The sequence below is a fragment of the Perna viridis genome, chromosome 12 (assembly GCF_037379345.1).
Source record: "Perna viridis isolate PV_CMFRI_1.1 ecotype Kerala chromosome 12, ASM3737934v1, whole genome shotgun sequence".
NCBI lineage: Eukaryota > Metazoa > Mollusca > Bivalvia > Mytilida > Mytilidae > Perna > Perna viridis.
In genome coordinates, this window is record NC_142456.1 from 21239998 (window position 1) to 21247087 (window position 7090).

The window sequence follows — 7090 nt, forward strand, 5'->3', positions numbered from 1 at the left end:
TAAATATTCAAACACACAGAAAACGTTACAATATAACAAGGAACTTTTTAACCATTAATATATGTGGGAGGTATACCCCTTTCAACTTACGAGTAGTGGGAAGACATACATTTTGGGATGCAAATTTACGATGTTAGTGGCGGATGCAGGGGTACCGAGGGTTGTTAACCACTCTATTTTGCAAAAATGTTGTTTCATTGATGTGGCAGAAATTAGCCGATAGATTGAAACCTCCTTCTTCTGGACCATCCCTTCCATTTCTGGATCTGCTGTTGACTTTTTAAATTTTGTTGTAATTCATCAGTATTTTTTCATTAGTTTATATCATATGAACGATTACGTCGTAAAATTCTGCCAAAACATTTTGTCCATTGACTGAGATACTCGATTCTGCGACATTTACGCATGGTAATAAAAGACTTACAGGTATGAAAAAATACCTTTATGAGACAATGTTTTCTACCAGACCATATTTTGTAAATTACAACCCATCATTTAGTTATAGCAGTTCATCAACAGTATTACATTCACAGACAAATAAAGCCAGAAATATGACCTCAGTTGGAAAGAAACAAAAATATTATTAGCTGGTATTGGTGTCAAATCTGCAAATATAATCACTACTTTTCCAGTATTTCTGCTTTCATGTAATTTAAGAACTAGTCTCTGTAAGAATCTGGCAGTGGGTGAAACATGGTATGAAAAAAAACCCCATCATTTTGATAGTGTAATATGACTATTTGCGCCATAAGAATCAAGAAAAAAAATATTTTCCATATCATTGTGGCTAATTGAGTTATAATTTCATTAAAATGCACTGAAAATGAACATTTCAAGGGCAGATAACTCTGTCAAAAACCTCATTTTCCCAACATTATATTGAAAATTTCTGGCAAATTCAGCGATGCAGAGATCAAGTAATGGTCCTTTCAGATAAAAAAAAAGTATTCTTGAGTGAAATTACATTGTCAGATCAGTGGGGTTTTGACATGCATGTTTCTGATTTTTCCCATTTTGTAAGATTCTTACAAAGACATACACTTAATAACTATAAGATGTTCTGTTTCTTATTCAGCGTGCTCCCATGATCTGATGGTTATGATACTATATGATTTGTGATTAAATTTTCTTTTAGCTATAATTTATAGTCTTGTCTGATTAGTTTTTCATTTATTTGTATGTATATGTGTTTTATAGTTCGTCATAGGAGCTTCTAAGGGCTACTGTAGCTTGTCATTAAAGTACCGGGTGTTTTTAGTGATAGGGTGTCCGTCCTTCCGTATGTCCTTCCTTCCTGTTACACAGGGGCTCATCTCTTATCCGTCACTCCTCCTTTACTACTAAATGGAATTGAATAAAACTTTCACAAAAAACTTTATTACTTGTTCCCATTGTGCACCTTCTATTTCAGAGTTTGATCCAAATCAGTATGGGGTTTCACATAGCAAAACATGGACTTCGTCAGTGAATATGGGGACATAGAGACTCATCTCTTATACGTTACTTTTTCTGTTCCATTGAATTGATTTGAATAAAACTTTCACAGAATCTTGATTACATGTTCTCATAGTGCACCTTCTATTTCAAATTTTAATTAAAATCAATTTGGGGGTTTCACATAGCAAAACACAGAATTTAGCAATTTGTGAAACTGAGGACATAGGGAACATATCTCTTACCTATGTCCCTATAACCTACTGGATCAGTCACAGCAGTATACAATAAATGTTGGGTCGCTGCCACAAGTTCGCATTACTATAGACATTCTGTCCTATTTTAATAGTAAAGAGGAGGAAAATACAGAAGGTGCACTTTAAATGCTAAAGCCTTACACAAATCAAAATGGCTTACAGACGAAGTTAATTCACACAACAGTTAGGAATTGATTACAATAAAATATGAACTGTATTTGAAATGTATTTTTCTTTATAGGGAAATATTATAAAAATAAAATGGATACAAGTAAAAACTACTAGCAACCAGCAACATTGTAGACTCCTTGGGGAAAAAAAAGAAAAAAAAGGAAAAAAAAAAAGAAAAAAGAAATCCCTATCTATCTATGACACTTTTTAAGGTATGAAACCACAAACAGACATAATTTTCCTTTGGCCTTCCAATCAAAACGAGAGTTCAAGCGCAGTAGGTATATTTCCTTTCTAAGATAGTAACTGCATATAATCGGCAATTTGAAGGAGAAAGTCGGAGCTCATATGAAAAGTTGACCTTGGTTTAAAAAAAACATCTGGAAGAATTATTCACAGAAAGAGGATCAATGCAGCGTTTGCAGTGTAAACATTCCACATTTGCTGCTCCAGGTTTGTCATACTTTTTTTACCACTACCATATACATGTACATGAATTTAATTCGAATCGGTCATAAAAGGCATCGATTTTCCCATTGTCAGGCTATCGCGCATAGCGGCACGGAATTTTGGTCCGGGAAACGGCAGCGGACCAAAACGTTGAATAAGTCGATCAGCTCGAACTGGCATATCCGGCTCCATTACGTCCATCATATGAGTTCCGATTGAAGTGCGTATAGCCATTTGAGCTCTCGCCATGGAATCCATCCCTTCACGTTTACGCGGAAGGCAGATTTTTCTTTCCCCTTCGCAATATAAATCGCTGCTTCCAGAACACATAGGACATTGTGGTTTCTGAGAGAAATGAATAAGACTATCAAGAGCATCGCCATAGGCTTGGCTGTGTGTTAGCGGTTCTATTCCTGGGTATACATCGTAAAATGCCATACGATCATTTGGTCCATGTCCGGGTACGCTATTGTCAGGATAAACGCTATTTCTGCCCAGTTTTCTCTTAAATTCCTTGAAAATTTTGTCTACAAAAACATGGAAAGGAAAGAACATTGGATCTAGTGGAGCAGTATCTGTAACTGCGACGGTACCATCGATCCAAACATGTGTACCATCGTGCATACATTCAAAGCTATATAGACCCCTATTACCACTGTCACAGGGCGAGGGTTCGGTAAACTCGACAAAGTTTGTTTTGGAAAGTACGAGATCAATATCCCGATTCGACCTGAGCCAACCAGCAGCATTGATGTTCCGTATAATTGGTATTCTACCTAGCAAATGGTCCAGTCGTTACCATACCATATCCATTTCCAAAATATATAGGTGACCAGGTGATCGACTGAGTTGGGTCGTCCATAGCATAATCGATGGTAGTGTCAGTAAGGGATGGGGCAGCCAATAGCAAACTCCATTCTACAAAATTTCGATCAACGAAAACTATTAGATCTGCCCACTCTAGATATTATTGGTTTTTTTTTAAATTAGTATCTATCCTGCATGATTAACTTAATTCGCTGAAAGAATAATATTGAATACATTTAGTATATTTATTCAAAATTTTGTTGAACAACTTTTGTTGGTTGCATGATTTACATGACTTGTATATTGAATGGTAACCGGTAGTGTTTCAAATATATCAGTTTACTTATAACAAGAGTGAACTCTGCCGCTTATAGTCTATACTATTATATTCTATGATTTTAAGTAGTGAATGTCTGGTTTCAGTCTGACAGGAAGTAATCCTGGGTAAATCACGTGGTACAGATGCAAAAATTAAAATGAAATATTGGACAACTCGGCCCGGGGGCAAGTCGTTCCAAGTCTATTAAGACGTCATCCAATTTATAATAAGTGACAAAATTTTCTTTGTTCTCTTGCAGATTACCTCCCCGCCTCATATTACATCATAACATTTTAAGCATTCCGAGTCAATTATTTCGATTAGGCAGGTTTTAATGTAGTTCTTGGAGGTCTTACTAGTACATTTAGTTTACCTACATTCTGATGAATGCTCTATGCCAACCAAAAAATCCAGGTCCATTGTGGGCGACTGGAACTGATCTTCCTGAATGCAGGGAACATATGACGTCATACGTGTTCACAGTTCTGCTCACACTCTGCGAAAAAGCAGTAAAGTGAGTTTTCGTACACTCACTCATCATTTTATTTATTATTTTATATTTGTTACCATTTTTAGTCAATTTTGCTTTTTATCATTTGTGGAAAGAACCTATCAGTTTATGGTTTAATACAAAAATGACGTGTTATTCTTTGAACGGTGAAAAACGATCCCAAACTTTGCTGCCATCGGCAGTGTGTTGTCTCTCTGTAGGAATGCTGTAGTCTGTATTTTAGCTTCCTTTATTCATTTTGTCTAATTGATTGAAAATACCATAAATCTAAAATTAATTTAACTATATTACATGTAATTACTTACGTAGTCGTTTTTTAGCCTTTGAACCCCTCTTGCAAAGCAACCCCAGGTCCTATCGTATGGCGGCTCACGCATTTCGCGTCTGAATACGCTTCCTCCGACAAAAAATACTCCTTTTGTTTCGCACGTGTTTGTCGCCGGTCATTTCTGAAACTATCCCCCTTAGTAAGTGCTTGATATAGCTGGTTATATTTGGATTTTTCATTTCTAATGCCCTCTCTTCTATTTGGGCGACAAGTAAATCTTTACAGAATACCTGGACCTCCAAGTGAGTCATGTTCTTAATTTCGGCAATTAGAACATCGTTCTCCATGCATTCAGCAAAGTTTTCAAGTTGAAGAGCGACACTGTCAATACAGAAAGCGATTCCTAGGAATACCGCTACGATAATCATGTCTTTTCCTATGAAAAATATTTTTTACACATGTAAAAAAATTCAATAAGCGCTAGAGCTTCAATTCCTTAAATTTCCGAAAATACAATTTAATGACAGAGAGGGTAAAATAGTTTTTGCATCTTTTAACTTTTGTTGTAATATATCATGTAATATATTGTATTACATGCGTTGATGTATGCAAATGAAGTTAAATACTGCGACTGTCATGTATACACCATAGAAGCTAGACTTTTTAAAACAACGACCTTTTCAAAGTCGGTATATTACAACAGAGCTGGCCCATATAATATATTTGATTAGTTTAACGCTTTCACATTACCTACCACTGTATTAACATATAAAGGAATTACCACAAAGGTGCACACAAAAAACATTCAGGTCATAAGTGATACAAGAAAGTCGCTTCTTGAATTTCAAGTTGTTCTCATTCTTTTGCTTTTGCGAGAACGCTTCTGAACCAGTTATGTGACAGAAAAAAAACTCAGCAATACCGTGTATGCAATATTTAGCATAGCCACCATATTTTCCACTTTTACAAATATTCAGTTGTGATAAAAGTGTGATGGTTTAAATTTTTTAGTAGAATTGCATATTATTTCCCAGTATCCACTGTTTTCTCTACTGATATGCGCAAAAGTCTACTTTATATCCAGTGGCCGTTTAATGAAAAATGCAGTATAATATTCCACCAGCCAAGCTATGCACCATGACAAATATTCTGTATCAAAGAAGATTCCAAAACCCGGATTAGACTTTCTCACACGCCGGCCCTTATCTAAAGATGATTATCATGTTACATTTTTGTAGCGTTTCGAAAATGTTTTAGTACATATATAGGAAAAATATGAATTTACATCACGAATTAAGGAATAACAAGAACTACTTGAATTTTGAGGAAAAAAAAAGAATCTGCAAATTTCAATTACATCAAATCGGTATTTCTATTTCACAGTAACCTCTCCGGTTTAATACATGTAACAGAATACTCAATGAGAAGAACGAAAATCATTGCGTTTTGAATTTATTTCCGCAACTGCTATGATGCAGCATGATGAAACATCACGATATTCCAGTACGGAGATAATACATGTATCTTCTAACGTTCTTACATACTATTATTTATCCGGAATTTAGTCGGAAATTGCACAAACCTTTACTTTGCTCCTACAATAATCCGTTCGATAGTCCTCCAATCTCGAAAAATGATCAAATCATGAACTGCACTTCATGATAAAAATTGTTAAATGTGTGATCAATTGCCCATGTCCAAAATAAATCATTTTAGCTTAGAACGCGTAGAAAGAATTAATGTATTACTTTTTTCTACACGGCGTAATTTTCGTATTATTGAAGAACAAACATTTACAATAGTCAGGCAGAGAGAATTTACAAAGAAGATTTGAAAGCAGTTGAATTTTTGTGCTTAAATTCATGCCCATGTAAATGAAATGAAATAGGTTAGATGTTTGAGGATGAGAATATCAAACTTTTGTAACCACATTCGATTAAAATAAGAAATGTGAGTCCCATGTCATCTATACTAACACGACATCGTATTATTTAAAGTCACGTGACGTAACTAAAACAATTATATTGCAAGTGGAAACACAATATTTAAGTAAACTGGTGGTTTTGTCGATTGAAAAATAAAGTTCCTTAATCTTAAGTGAAATGTTTTTTTTTCGGTTATAAGTATGACCTGAGCGTGTACATGTTCATATTTTAAACTAGTTTCAGGAACGAGTACATTCTTATGTTGATGCAGGATAATCCAAAATTTGTGTTATTTACCGTTTATATCACAAAGGGCAATCTCTTAAATTATTGTATAATAGAAAAACATGCAAACTTGAGTGTTAAGTTTGATTCAGAACGCCTATTTTGTTTTTTCAACTTTTAAACCAGGTCACCTGAGACAGGCTTTTTATTCTTTTGACAAAATATTAAATTAAAACTTAAGTCTTTCTAAATATGTACATTTCCAAATAGCTAATATATATTTTTGTGAGTGCTTAATTGCATAGAACAACTTCCCATATTTCACCAGAAGGATAACATTATCATTCACATTTGCCTGGGCTCGAGGATTCAATAAGGCCAGATTCGGTTTCGATGCGACGGATTTGTTGAAAACAAACCACCATAAAGATAAAATAACAATTATTATAAGAATTATCATCATCATTTATTATTATTATTATTATTAATATTGTTATTATTATTATTATTATTATTATTATTATTATTGTTGTTGTTGTTGTTGTTGTTGTTGTTATTTTGTTACTGTTGATGTTTGTGATGATGCTGCTGTTTTTTCTGGAAGGGAAACTTGATTGATTATATATTATATCACAACTTGTTGCTAGTTGCGGATCCCGTTTTATTTGAAAATTCAGTTAATTTCGAAGAAATTTGCACAGAGATCAACAAATTATAGCTTAG

General features: G+C 34.3%; 1 pseudogene; it reads right to left on the reverse strand.

Moving 5' to 3' along the window:
• Window positions 1-2360: 2360 nt before the first annotated feature.
• LOC148601662 (tyrosinase-like protein 1) lies at window positions 2361-4645 on the reverse strand (annotated as a pseudogene).
• Between the last annotated feature and the right edge of the window lie 2445 nt (window positions 4646-7090).